This window comes from Cygnus atratus, chromosome 4, assembly GCF_013377495.2.
Source record: "Cygnus atratus isolate AKBS03 ecotype Queensland, Australia chromosome 4, CAtr_DNAZoo_HiC_assembly, whole genome shotgun sequence".
Taxonomy (NCBI): Eukaryota; Metazoa; Chordata; class Aves; order Anseriformes; family Anatidae; genus Cygnus; species Cygnus atratus.
The window spans coordinates 31,163,781-31,179,869 of NC_066365.1; positions in this window are offsets into that span (position 1 = coordinate 31,163,781).

Genomic DNA, 16,089 nt, shown 5'->3' on the forward strand with positions numbered 1-16,089 from the left:
CAGGAAGACAGGTTCTCAGTGTTTTTGTGAAAATTTTCAGGTTTCTGTCTAAAACAATTTTTTAGTTATAGGTTAAAAGAAACATGACACATTGAATTCCGTATGCGTGGGATGTTGCATATGGTCCTTTTCAGAGGACAATGTTTATCTAAAATTTAGAAGGTTAAGAGTTGTTAAAAACAATAGCAAGCCACTTATAAGCTTGTTCATCTGTTAAAAGCTATACAGGTTTTACACGGTTTCTCAAACTATCATCATTCAGAGTACTTTCTGAAAAATACAGTGAGCAGCATAACCAACATCTCTCAGATATGGTTCATTTCTCTGTTAATCCTCTTCCCTGGGAAAAATGCATTCAGCAAAGCTTAATGACCACTTCATCTATTTGTGATAACGTGCAATAGCACATTTTATTTGCCTGACCTGATAGATCCATAGCCTATGGCCCTGATAATGCTAAGAGAAATCTAAGACAGATTGTAACTATTCAAAAAAAAAAAAAAAGTAACATAGGAAGATCTCTCCATATACCAGTGCTTTAACAGCACTTGCAGAGATTGTCAGACTGCACAGTATGTAATATTGAATTTCCCTGTAATTTAAGACTTCAAAAATATTTTTCTTGCCATAATGTAGACATGACAAAAGGTTTAAACATGAGTTTGTAGCAATCCAATCTCACAGAAACTCTTTTTTTTCCAAACTATTATTCCAAACAGGGGCCCAGATCCTGCAAGCTATCCTCCAACACTGACCCAAGTGCCTGAATGAAGAAGGGTTCATTTAAGCACTTCATTGAACTGAAATTACAGACAGCATCAATTTTGGAGAATAATCATGCTAAAAATAAAACATCTGCTTGGACTCATCTTAATATCACACTGTGTTGCTTCACCATCGTATTTCTTATGCAACAAGTCTTTTGAGGCTGGAAAAAAGTGGATGGGGGCTTTATTTTTTTTTATGGTTCTGTAACATTAATCATAATCTACCACTGAAATAGCAAGATATGGTGTTATGTAATGGTCATTTGGATGGTTCTGTCATTACTTTTCACCATCTTGGGGGAATCACTTAAGTTACTATTAAAAAAATTTTAATCTTGAACAAATACTGCACTACTTTTGATGGAACCTAATTAGGAATCTCATTAGCAAAATCGGACTTTTAACTGATATAAGATTTTTGTATTTTATGTTTTATAGACAATCTGGAAATGGATAGTATGAGTTAGTCTTCAACTACATCCCATTCATGGAGACGAAAAACTGCAGCACAGAGAAAATCAGCAAATAAGCAAAACCAAGAAAAAATGCGAACACTGAAACATGAAGACCAAAGTCAACAATACCAGACCACACGCACTCTGTCCAAGGGGTCTAGTAGTAGGGCAAAGTCACAGTAATAGATGTAGAAAATCAGTTCCCTGTATATTCATGCTACTAACAGCTAGCAAAACTCACTGCCCAAACCACACAATGGTTTAGTGACATAGGGAAATGTATTTGTGGGAGCAGAAAGACCTAAAGTAGGCTGAGAATCTATCCTCTACATTCTGACCTTTACATCATGGAGATGACCATTTTTACCAAGCATTTCTAGAAACATCTGGTTTCACCCCTTTTAGACAACAGGAAACATCTATAGGCACGTAAGGCAACAGAAGTCATACATGGCAATGTCCTGCCATGACGTAATAACTAGTAGAGTCCAAAATCAGATCTATATATATCTTTGAACTTATACATATATATAAATATACACACACACACAAATATATTTCCTGCTCTTTCAAACAAAGCAAAACATCATTTTACTGGGGATATTAAGATAAGAGAAATATTTTAATGCACAGAATCACAGCATTTGATCCATTATTTTTCTCCCCTTTCCTCCTTGTTGCTAGTAGTAACACAAAGCCACAAGTTCTAGCCAGAAATTCTTCAGGGGGGTGGTTTTAGGAAAACATTTATTAATAAGTCTTTTTTTTCCTCCAACTTTGTTTTAACATACAGCATCTGTTGTTTTGTGAGATTCTATACAAATCAATATAATATTACACAGACTCACTACTGAAATTAACTGAAGGCTGTCACAATGTGAAATGCATGTTTACAAAGCATGCTAACTAAACAGCAATAACTAATAGCAATTGATGTAAAGAGGTAAACAGCAGCAAGGTTGAAAACTCAATCTATGTTCCTTAATGGTATCACAGCCACACAGTTAAAGGCAATCCATAAAATTATATATATAAAAAAAAAAAAGTGCAGACTTAGTTGTACAGTTCCCTCCTTTTAATCTAAAGCATTTTTAACAGGAAGGTAGAGTTCTAAGCAGATGTTATATTTATAACCTAGTGTACTTCACAATTTGTTTGCTAATAACTATTGCAGGGAACAAGCAAACCATTATTCTGAATGAATACTGCCTTTCTCAGGTGTACTGGGCCTTGCTGGGATAGAGTTAATTTTCTTCATAGCTGCCTGTATAGTGCTGTATTTTGAACTTGTGATTAAACCAGTGTTGATAACACTGTTGAAAACACCAATGTTTTGGACATTGCTGAGAAGTGCTTGCACAGCATCACGATTTTTTTTCCTTACTCTGCCCCTCTCAGAGAGTAGGGAGGGTGTGCCAGAAGCTGGGAGGTGGCATAGCTGGGACAGCTGACTCGAACTGACCCAGGGGATATTCCATACCACGGGACACTGTGCTCAGCAATAAAAACTCAGGGAAAGAAGGAGGAACATTTGTGCTCATGCTTTTCATCTTCCCATGTAACCATTACCCATGCAGAAGCCCTTCTTTCCAAGAAGCAGGTAAACATCTACCTAGCGGTGACAAATAGCAAATACATTCATTAATTTTGCTCTGCTTGCAACATGGCTTTGCTTCACTTATTAAACTTGTTAAAAATGTAAAGAACTTAAAGAACCATGAGATTTCAGCTTTTGCCTTTTTGATCCTCTCCCCATCCCACTGTGGGGGGGAGTGAGCAAGCGACTGGGTGGGTTCTTAGCTGTTAGCCACTGTGAACCCACCCACACAGCCACACTCAAACACAACCGTTTTCACAATTACACTCCGTATGGTTTGTTTTACTTTGTTCCCAAAGTTTATTTTTGAATAAAGAAGACAGATTGTGACATTTTATTCCATTTAATCTAACATGCTCATTGCAGTTTAAAGGGCATGGGTGAAGATACAATATATAATCCGAAAGCAATAGACAAATATCTCAAGAAAATAATGAAACATTCAGACCACCTACTCACAGCTACTTAGTAAATAGTCAACACTGTAAAGTCATCACACCCAATGGATGATATACAGCAATTAAGGTAGATGCTGAAAATAATCTAGTGCAGGTAGTATAAAAACTCCAAAGAGTTTACTGCTTTATTCACTATGAAATCTTTTTAATTTAACACAATTCATTCTAAAGACCTCATATTTATGAGGAACTTAAGGCAAATAAATGTAGGTACATGAAAAATTACAAAACTGCAGCTAAGATTGCGAAGCTGTGATCTAAACTTTACCTCTGTGTACAATGAATACTATAGAAATTAGTAAAATTAATTACTAATATCTGAAAAAATATTATGGGAACTGTACTTACTGTAAGTAACCTGACTGCCTTATACTCCTTTCATATAAATTTCTCTTGAAAGTCAAATTCTTCTCTAGTGTACGTGTATTTGCACAAATTTTAGTACAACAGCATAGATTTTGTTCATATTGTTCTACACTAACAATTAAACTCAATCATACTTTGAATGATTTTACATTTCCAAATAAATAAATATAGCCAGGGGCTTGATTTTTCAAGAACTCATTTTGCCAATTTTCTTTGCAACAGAAGACTGAAGCTCTGGGAAACAACACTTAGTTACATATCAACACAAGATTACTTTATAACATGAAAGTGAATGAAAATAATACGGATTTCTGATAGCTTAGAAGCAAGGACACTGAAAATTTTAAGAGTATTCCAGTCCTAGATATCCTAGATAAACAATCTACTTGTCATCCTTTTTATCCCTTATTCCTTTAGTCCCGAAAGGACACAACTTCCTTTCTGAATGCTACCTTGGCATGAAAATCATGTTGTTTGTATACCAGAATATGTAACACTAACTGCAGATCACGTACAGGAAATCCAGTGCTCATACTACACATATGCAATAAATGCTCACACAAACTCAGTGCTATAAAAGTAGACAACAATGAAATGCCTTAAAAATCTTTTAAATAACCCCCTTAAGACTAACCTCTTGCAAAATAGTAGATTTGAATATTTTTTTTTTAAACCATTTCTGGCAAACTATGAAATTTGATTCATAGAGTAATACAGATTGGGAAGCTCTCTGAAGATCGCAGAGTTTAAAATGTTTACAGTTAGGTGAGGCTCTCTGCTTGAGTTTTGAGTACCTTCAAACACGAAGCTTGCACAGCCTCTCTGGATAACCCAGTCCTATTGTCTAACCACGCTCAATATAAGGTACTTTTCCTAATATTAGTTTGGATTTACCCTGTTACAACTTGGATTTGATGCCTTGTCCTGTCACTGTGCACCTACCAAAAGAGTTGAGTTTCATCTTCCTTTAGCATCAGATCGTCAGATAATTTAGGACAGCAGTAACACCTTCACTTGGCCTTCTTCTCTTCAGGCTATACAAACCCAGCTCTCAGCCTTTCCCTGTATAACACGCTCTAGCACCCTGATGGTCTTTCTCTGGACTCACTCCAATATATCAATGTATTTCTTGTTGTACTGGGGAGCCCAGAGCTGAACACAGTACTCCAAATGCAGTTTTACAAGTGCCAAATAGAGGGGAATAATCACTTCCCTCAACCTGCTCTCTATGCCCTTGCTACTACAGCCTAATATGTAAGCTGGTACCTTTACTGAGAAGGCACACCACTTTCACACGTTCAGCCTATCTACTGGAACACAAGGACCATTTTCTGCAAAGTTTCAGGTCTCCACAGACTGCACTCTCCTAGTTTGATTCTTGTAGATAAATTCATCTTCATAGCGTATGTTTCTATGAATATCTGGGCTGCAACAATCTCTCACACCTGAGCACTTCATACCGTCACTCATCTTCACAGTATATCAAGCTTAGTTCTGCTTATTGCTCTACTTTTGCATGAAATGAAAGTACAGAAGGCCAGCTGAACCTTTCAATCATCCAGGGAAGAACCAGGATTTTCAACCAAGGATGAGACAGTGCTGGCAGAAGGCCAGGTAACCATGTACCACCTCGTAAATCCTTGATTTCTCTGGTATGCAGCTGTGGAAGATTGCTATGGATCAACTCTAGAATGCTGTAATGTTATACCAACCTGAGAAACTTGGTATCGTCACCATACAGCCAGGAGATAAAATTAGCAGCATTTGTTGTTGTTTGTTAAAACAAAACAAACAAACAAGAAAAGCAACAACACCAAAAAACACATTCTACCATTTACTTCATTTTTTAATTCTTCCTGTTCTTTGGCATGTGATGCACAGAAATTGATATCTCTTATTTTTCATTTGGCTCAAAAAATATCACGTTCTTTCACGCTAGTAAATATCTGGACAAGTAAAGTGAGGTTACTCTTTAGAGAGAAGAGCTGAAAGAAGTATTTGGCCATAAGTAGATACAAAATCTCTGTTTTATTTACTTTGTACTGCTTAGCTCAATACTGATATCCTCATATCTGCAGGCAGAAATCATAATGATTTATTAATATACTGGAAATATTATTTTAGAAATTAAATAAAAACCACAGAGCTTAATACTGTAATTTGCTGATGTTGCTAGACAGTAATACATTGATCATATTAGCCTGGTACCATAAATGAATGCCTAATTCTCCACTTTTTACATCTTGTGTGTTCCCATACACCTGTAAAGAATGAAACACTACCATTGTGGTAGGATATGTTTCTTATTCGCTTTACAGAGAGAAATCTGTCAAATGTCCCAAGGACAGCTTACTGAAATCTTGATCTATTCATTCTAGTCATTAGTCTTGAAACTGATTTTTAGTACTAAAATAGAACTTCTTTGACCAGAATTGAATTTCTGTGAAGATTTAGTAAAATGATCCCAAGACAGCATTTCCAAGAATAATCTATGGAGCATACCAACTATTCAAATTCAGCAGAATGGTCACATGGTGGTGACTCCTAGTTCATACCTCTCCTCTTTCAATAATGCATTTAAAAAGGGAAAAAAATGTTACTTCCTGAATTGCCATTTTATACGTTAAGTATATAAGCTTACATAAATTCTGTGTTTACATTAAAGATTCACAGACAGGATGGCAGACAATCCCTGCATTGAACACTCTGAAATACATTACAGAGTAGGGATATAACGTAAGGATATGAGAAGACAAACATTCCAGAAGAAAATTCAACAATACGCACATACCATTTTTACAAACAAAATCACTATACCTATTTCATAGTAAAGCACCTATTTAATGTCTGTTTCAAAATCTGCTTTAGCTAGCGTGTTCCTACAAATAATCACACTTCAAGGAAGTTAAACACTAATAATCTGTGTGTCTTTCTTGTTACTTTCACCTTCTATTAACTTGCTTATCTACTTCAGAACACTATAAATACATATTTCCATTCCAACAGGCAAAGAAAGTTAATGAGATTACAGTAATGGTTAAGGCAGTCATTTATAGGTGTTGATTTAATAAAAAGAATCCATTTTAATAACTGCAGTACTGAAAAGATAATGCAAAACATTTATTTGTGCAGTACTGCCAGCTTGGCTCAAATAGCAGCCCTTATGGAGGGAGGTACAGACTTAGGAAAACTATTCACAGCCTCATTAGTGTAACAGCAGAACAAGAATAAAAGAAACCAGAGGGAAATATGGAAAAGAATAATGGGGCAGCACCTGAAATGTGGCACACCAGACTGCTAAATTAGAACAGTCTTCCAGGTCCTAATTCACACAGAACTCTGTGTCAGAAAACAGCACAGGGAATAACAGTAGTATAGTTCTTTGGACATGACATGTTAAGAAGTTGTATTTAGAGAAATCTCCCCAATAATCATACTTACCTGCGAGACTGAGGAAATGGAACTGGAAATAGTGCCTTCTGTCAGTTCTTAGTCTGTACATATTTGTAGGTGCAACAGTCTCTTGGAAATCTAATCCCCCTTCTTAAGGGGGAAATCTCAAGGATGACGAACCCTTGTCTGACTTGCTGCTCTGAACTTGAGATTTTCTTCTGGAAATAAGTAAAACATAGACCTATGATGGGAAAGAAAAAGTCAATTTTAGTTAAACCTGAAATTCGGATATTAAGCTTCACACTGTATTAGAAACACTGTCACAAAGCTCACTTGCGGCTTTGATTTTTTTTTTTCTTTTTTTTTTTTTTTCCTGGTTGGTCAAGCAACTCTTTTAAAACAGAGACATTTGTGAAAAAAGTAAAATGTTTGCTTCATGGAGGTAGTGCACTGGAAAGCAATCAAACCAGAGTTTTGCAACTGCTGATCATTAGTGCAAGCATTTTTTTTATTCTTTACTGTAAAACTCCCATAACCAAGATACAAGTCATATGAGCCAGAAGGGGTTGACAACTTGATTATCAGTCTTGCTTAAACAGCTGGACTACAATAAATCCTCCACATAGTAGGTGCTTCCATCATTTAATTACTCCTGACATTAAAATGCATTCTAGTTTGACCGTGAACATTGAGTTATATGTGAAAAAGTATTACATAACACCCGAGGATCCTGCCTGCTTTAACTCTCCAGTTATGTAACTGTTTCAGGAAAACTAACCTGGAGTGGCATAAGAACACCGTAACCTTTCTGTAGACATTTCCGCAGCTACCCATTTGAACCTCCCTTTAAATGGCTGCATTCTTACATGGTGTAGCAGAATATAATTGAAGAAAAAGTACAAGAAAATAACATATCACACCATGGTTCCCTGATACTAAGCTATGTTTGAATGCAAAACAATTCACCGCAGAACAGTTGCGGAAATCTATTTAATTAGTGTCTCTATCATACATACGCAGTTGCAGAATACCATTTTCATCCCAGCTGCTCTGTGAATGGGACATACATCATACCTGACAGTTTAAAGAATTAATATGGTATACAAGATTAACTATTAAATCAACCCTTGAAAGTTTAAGGACAAATATATGCCACTTCTGTGCAGTTTATTTGACTGAATACCTTCTACTGATGTATTTTGTGTCCAGCTTCTTATTGTGTACAAAGAGCCCGTTTTACTCTTACTACAAGATATACTTAAAGTTGGTTTCCAGATAAGCAGATTTTAAAAGTTCAGATCACCTTTACACCCATTAATTTTGGTAATGTTAACTGTGATTTTATATTCTCACTACAGACTAATATAGATTTTGCTCAGATTTAGCATATTGTTTGATTATGCTGCACTGAGAGTTTTCTAAGAATGAACTGTCCTTCCAATAGACCTACAGGATTTCACCGATGGAAATATGATGGGGGGAAGCCATGTACCCTCAAATATTTTTTGCTCTTTTAAACACTAAATACAAGTGTTTCTTCAGATATTATATTATTGGGTACTGAGTAAAAACTGAACATGCCCTCCCTATCTTGGTAACTTGGAGTGCTCAGAGGCAAGAGGATCCCTGAAGAATAGCAGCATCTCTGCAATGTCCTCTCCTGTGCTGCCAGCTTTTCTGGAGGACTTCTTTCTTACAGCAGGAGTACACCTGAATGACTCCATAAGAGCCAAGATATTCTGCTGCCAGCTAGTGCTCCTCACTCCTCCTTTAGCTGCTGGACAATGATAGCTGAAAGCTGGTTTATGGAATAATATACTGTCCAAGTCCTCTTGTAAGAACCTTGCTTGTGATTCTTCTTGGTTTATAGTTCCATTAATCTACAGTAAATTAATTCCATAGTAAACCATTAGTCAGTCCTGCATTTAGAACTTGCAAAAGTCTTCAGGTCTAGAGGCTGGTGATAAGAAATACTCTCCACAAGCTTTAAATTATGATTTCCACAGGTGCCAATCAAATAGCTATGAATTTGATGTTTAGGAAAGGTCAAATTTTGTTCTGCAGTCCCCACTCTAATGTCCTACTCAAACAATCCTCCATGAAAAAATGTTGTGATTTTCTCCTATTAACTAATTCTTAACACAATTAAGCTATTATAATGCTACATACCCTTCTACATTCTTCTAGCATACCACATAACTATTGCAATGTACATTTGGTTCAGAAAAGTAAAATTGCTCGTAGTACTTTCAGGAGTGTAACTGGAATATTATAAATACTTCATTAAAAAGCTGTTAATCACATTAAAAGTATTCCGAGGAATGTATTTTGTCCATATCTTGTGGATTCATACATATTAATTGTTCAGCTTCTCCTTCCTGAAATAATACCAGCTAAAAGTTGCAGTTAATTCTTGGGCAGAACCCTCAAAGAGTGAGGTGAAGATAATTCATTTACAAACAGTGTTTCTAAAACTAGTCCCAGTGAGGCTTCTTTGTCTGTTGAGAGGCTATCAGAAAACTTATTACTAACTTTAATTTGATAGACTCCCCTTACCCAAAATACATCTAAGCCATTCATGGACGACCACTATTCATCAAGTTAACTTATTCACATTGAGAGAACTTCTTAATTACTTACACAGTAATTGATTTAAAACTGATTTTATTTTTATTTTTTAAAACACAAATTAATCATCCTTTTCAATTATTTCCTCCTCTATTCAGTGGGACTGCTTATCTTCAAGATTTTACTCCTGGTAGTAAAATATATGACTGCTCAGTGATGTCCACTGAACAGCCAGTTCAGTACATTTCTGCTAATGGTACAGCTGCTGCCCCTACACTTTCAGCCTTCAAAATGGCTACAAAAATCAAACTGAACTAAGACTAAGTAGTGAAGTTAAAATTTGTGTCGTCTCTGATGACTAATCAGTATTCAAGTGCTAAGCTTGTATTTAAACCACTCTGTATTTCTTCCTTATAAACACTGACAACTACTTCAACAGTCTGGAGTTTAATGTTTCAATGAACCAAATGCATTTGTAAGGATACTTCACATGGCAAGCAATGGAGATATTTTTAGATTTTTGTCATCTTGTTAGATTCTCTTCTTATTCCCCAGAGGTAGTCATTCAGAAACCGCAGGATTAATACAGAAGAAAGTGGTCAGAGGCTACAATCCACTTGAGAGCTTTTTTAATGAATTTAAGGAAGGCAAATCAGGCAAGCCAGAGGGGTCTGCAACTCATCAATGACTTATCAAGCTTTCATGTTGCAGTAGTTCTTGCTATTCTAGCTAGGCATTATATCCACACTTAGGAAAGAGCTATTTGGGGATTTACAGCAAGCAGACCAGATGCTGGTCTTTTTGTCTTCATATTTGGATTTGCATCAGAGGTTGAAATAACACCTTCCCTTTCCAAGGTGATTAGAAAAACAGGTGATCAAAATACTACAGACTGATGAGATTCTTTTAATTAGAAAGAAAATTATAGCACGCTGCATACTTGGTTTTTAAGTGAGATGGAATTAAGCCTAACACTTAACCTTGTGGTCCTAAAAAGAGGTCAACGCTGATAAAAATGAAAGTGACAAAATATCAACAGTCATTTTTCTCAGCATCACAATAACACAACCAAAGTCTCCATTTTTGTCTGCATGTCAGCTGGTATCTCCTGAGCGCAGGACGGCTGCAGCAGCTGCTCACCAGGGACATAGAAGGCTGCCAAGTCTGCAGTCAGCCGGAGGACATAACTGGGAGTGTACTGGGGCCATACCCTGTCAGGGCAGGCAGAAATCCTGCTCTATGCATTTGGATCCATAAATAAAGGATTCATTTCACCTCACCTCATGAGTTTACTTCCCTTCCTGCAATGCACTGAAGAAAGAGCCAGGCTTTGTGCCCATTTCCCTAGCCATGCTTGCCAGTGTGCCTCCTTGCACCTGCTCAGCATGCTACCTCTGGTGCTCACGACCTGCTGCATGACCCAGAGGATACCTTCGACTGTGGAGAATCACACTCAAAACAGAAGAATGAGAAATACTAAATTCCTGTGGATAAAGTTCAGCCAAAGACGCAAAATTAACCCAAGTCTATATAGACTTGAAAACAAGGATCTCTGAATAAAGTTCTCCCACAGCTATGAGACAGAGCAACCTGAAAGAACTGCACGCTCCTAGACTTTGCTTTACTGATAAGCATGTTCCTGCTTTGTAGCCCACCTATGACATGGTAAGGAGGAACTCATGGCTTACAGCCAGGGCACTTGGGTTGCAGGTTCCAGCCCAATATATTCTTCTTGATAGAGAAAGGAAGAGTCCTCTGGTAATTCAAGCTCGGCACTGAACCCTACCCAGCACAATTTAAGGCAGACTGCCTGTCTAATTAGTGAGGGCAGAGTGGGATCTGGCAGACCTGCTGGGGGAAAGGAGATCCTGGAAACAGTTCTCTACTCGTGAAGCTGAGGTAAGGGCCTCTCGCCACAGCAGTTAGTTTCACATTTTAATTGCATACACTTCACCATAACATTTGCTCCAAATTACAATAATTTTTTAAGGCAAATAAGATCTCAGTTATTTAACAGCCAAGACCAGGCAGTCTGTACTTTAAATATGAAACAAGTTTCAGGTAATGCATATTCCTCATAATATAAGAACACAAAGGTGCATAATAACAAACTCTTAAGCACTCATTATTGCTGATTTCCTCCTGTAATCACCTACGTGCAGTCTACAAACATCTAACATTTAATTTGCTAGCATTTTATACTCACTTTGCATTCATTTTGTCTGGAAATAATGTTAACCTAAATATCCTGTCTTTCTATCATCAAAAAAGTACATTGTTTAAGAAATATCCTCCAAACATATATACTGTTCTCCTCTGATAAAACTATACAGTAACACATTAACACCTGTCCATGAATATCATGCCTATAGTCCCCAGAAATAACCACCAAAGAAAAAAAAAATTAAGACACTACATTTCACCAGCAATGTTATACCCTAGTAACTTAACATAGATGTTTTGACAAGGCTAACAGGCTCAAAGTAAGCTACAATATAGCTTTCATAGAAGTTTCAGCTTGAACATCCTTTACGTACATATTTCTTCAGACTATATGTTCCCTTAAGAATTACCTCAAGCTATTTGATTAAACGTGAAAAAAAAAAATGTTTTCATTTTAACTCAGAACAAATGTAGATGTTTAATTAGATGTTAAATTCCTTACATCTATAATAACTACAGAATACTTTCCCTTGAATTCTAGCAGGCTGTGATCTTGTACTCTGAATATCCAGTTATGACAACGAATGCACCCTAGGTACCATGGATATGGCTAGCCTGTTAATTAAAATGCATGAAAAAAAAATACAAAAGAAGTCAATGCCTTTTGTAAAAGCAGAATATTCTGGAATCTGTTTTAAAGGATGATCTTTTCAATTATCTCTGTGCCTACTAGTATGAAGAGCTTCAAATTTTAATAAATTCTTAATGTTCCAAGGAAAAGATGAGCTACAAGAAACTTTTCCTCTTTAGAGGGTAGTGTGTAACACTTGCCATGATCAGGATTTTCAAAAGAAAGTGCCTTTCCAGTTCTCCTTTATGGCCAGCTATGCATGAGAACCTCTAAGGTACAGAACATGAAAAACTAACTGCATCATTAAGAAAACTAAATCATAACCGCTTTACAATAAGATAACCTATAAGGTTTCTACTTCCTGGGCAAATTAGAACAGAAGTGTAGGTATCCTCATGAACCAAAGCCAGACAGACCTCAAGCTGTAAAAACTTGGCAATATCCTTTTAAAACTAGGATTAAGTATTGCTAGCAGAGAAAGGGTGAAATAAACTGTCATTGTATTTTGATTATCCCAAATACAATAAATATTTGAGTAATTAATGGAAATTTGTTTCTTTGTGCAACCATTCCTGACATCATCTCAAATTTTCAGAGCAATGTAATTTAATCATCTGGGAAATTACTTGCACTGCCACGTATGGTCTCACAGAGAAGGCTGCAGTACTGTTTGGTAAGACAAAAGTGAGAAGCTGTAATAGGATTTCTCCCTTCCGCCTGACAACTAGACTCAAGTTCAAGGTCCATAACTAAGATAAATATACAAGGCTCAGCTGTGCTCACCATGGTTTTAATTTTACATCAGGAAAATTCCACACTCACTTAAATGGAATTCTTCCTGCTTTGCAATACCTAAAGTCACTACTAGGACCACACAATAACTGTGGAACTGTACTTTTGTTTACAGCCTTAAATAAGAATCAGCTTAACAGAATAATCAGAATGTTATTTTAACAATAAATGTTAAATCCATGAACTATGTAAAATACAAATAATAATCCCAGAATTGATTTGGTTGACTGACGCAACTTACATATGCATAGTTTATTTTCCACATGACACCCTAGCTTCTAAATATGCTCAAATTCTGATTCATAAAATGATTATATTAATCTCAGTGAAAGGAAAGCTATCTGAACCCTAAACCATTTTGTCTTTCTACATAATAAAAACATTTTAACCTTTTACTTTGGATCCAAATTTTTAATCAGTGTAATAACTTCCAAGTCCCCTTTATATCATACATTCCTACTGCACCTTTTTCTTTCTAAATAGCAAATTCAGTTCTTGCAATTGAATAGGAAACATTCCAAAATAAGGAAGGGATTCCAATGGAAATACAATCATTCAATCAGAGAAATCAAAGCTGAAGGTCCCTATCTGTCACCTAGTTCATTTCTTTGCCCTTCAGCAGCATACAGTAGTGAACTTTCTCCAGCATCTCATTTATAAATATCCAATAGGTACTTTCTTCATTAGTAGCTCCATGTTTAAATGCATTCAGTTTAGCTTAAAATATTTGTGAAGTCTTCAAAATTGATTATTTACTGTCCTATCTGAACATGCACACACACATCCTAACCAAAGCCTGCAGGAAGTTTCATAAACAAAAGGGAGTGGGGGAAAAAATAATAATAAAATAAATAAAATAACAAAAGATTAGAACACACAGTAAAAGGTTAAAATGGAGAGAAGTAAAACAGATACAAAATGTTAATAGCTCTGCTTTTGCAGTGAGACAGTGCATACAAAGGCAAACTATACAGAGACAAAGATGGAAATTCCCTATGTGTATCTGCACCACCACTCAGGATCAGAGGATTAAAATACCATGACAAGGGCACAGCACACATATACTGCTGGCTGTAGATGCTGACTGAAGACAACCATTCCAGGTTATGTGTTCCCCATAGCAGGAGAAGAGGAAATCAAGGGCACAGTCATAATTCTTGCCTCCCCCCTGTTTTCCTCACATAAATCCTCCCATTCAAAACAAGCAGCTGGATGCTACCCCCCTAGCTTAGAGGAGCTGCAAGACTTCAGAAAAGCTCAGCACCTTTAGCAGCCTGTATGGAAATAGGGACAACGTGGGGGCGAATTTTGCATAAGCAGCAGTAGGGAAGACAGTACAGTCACTTCTCTTGCATAAAAGCCTATAGTTAGAACAAAGACTGGAGGAGAGAAACAAATGAACAAACAAAGAACACATGCACACACCATAAACCTTCCACCAAAATTTTACAGACCAAAATAGTATGCCTTATTGCAAGAACATTATGTCAGTCCTTAACAGCATGTGACACACAAACAACAAAATCTGAGGAAGGCTGATGTCAGCCATTGATGCAAAACAGACCCTCTATTTCTGTGCACAGGCTGGTCACAGACACAGACTTCATACCTGTGGTGCAAATTTGCAGTTGGTTTTGCATTGTTGACCTTCCCACAAAGAGCACTGGAAATCTACAGATATAAAGCACTGTAGGGACAATTTATAATTTCTTTAGTATTATAATCATAGCAGCAATAGTCATAACTGATTCACCTCGATGCAAGTGGAAAATCAGTCCTTTTAAGTTCCGTGGTAAAACAAAAGGGGAAGGTATCTTATATGGAACAGAAGGAATATAAGGCGGGGGTGGTTAAATAGCATTTTTGTGCTACAGTCACCAGTGTAAGTGACCAGATTCTTCAAATATGAGTGGGGGAAAAAAATATCTATGTAGGGTAAGAAATAACCAGACTTCTGAACAGTACTTCTTTCTCCTTCTACTTGAATATGGCAAGTCGTCCTGCTCTCTTGATAAATCCCTCTACCAACAAAGCCACTGATGGATTCATGAAGGATATATAAATGAGTTAATTGGGGAATTTGCAAAAATTGCCAGATGTGATTCTGCAAAACAGTTACTACTCCTACTCATGAGTGCTCTGCCCACCTCCCATAATGAAACTGTTTATTGGAAGAAATAAAAATGATTTAAGTGAATAAATGTTTATCAATACCTTGTGTCCTTGAACCAGGCTGCACCCAGTACTGCACAAATTTCTTCCTGAAACTTGACCATTTATTTCAGTCTCAGGGGATAATTAAATATTAAAGAAGGAAAAAAAAGTCAAAAGGAAAATAAGCTTTAGTGCTCTGGATCTGAGAAGTTTGCTGTTAACACTTAACATCAAGGTGTTATACACACAAGAAAGTAGGACTGACAACAAGGATAGAGAAAATAAGAGATTGCAGTCCCTAACTTAAAAGTCAGCTCTCACACTCTCATGACTTTTTACTTCAGTCTCACCCAGAACAGCTGTTGCTCCTCTTATGACAGTGTAACACCTAGCTGCATTTTTGTGCATTTTCAAATATTTGTTCATCATTTGATTTGAATTATTAACTCCACTGCCAGCCTTCTTTGTTCATAATTCACCCCCTACTGACAAGACTGAAGAGAGAGAGAAGGAAAAAAAAAAAAAAAAGAAAAGGAAACAAGGTCAGAGACTTACTAGTGGCTTGGATATTCAGTTGAAATACAGAAGAGCCAGGCTTGAGAAGCAGGTCCTACAGTTCTTTCATTATTTGCAAAGGAAGACAGCTCTAACAGGAAAAAATTCCTGGTCAACAAAGATATTTCTCACAATCTAGCTAGGGCTACTCCTTATACATCTTGGTTATTCTCATAAATCCAACTATTAC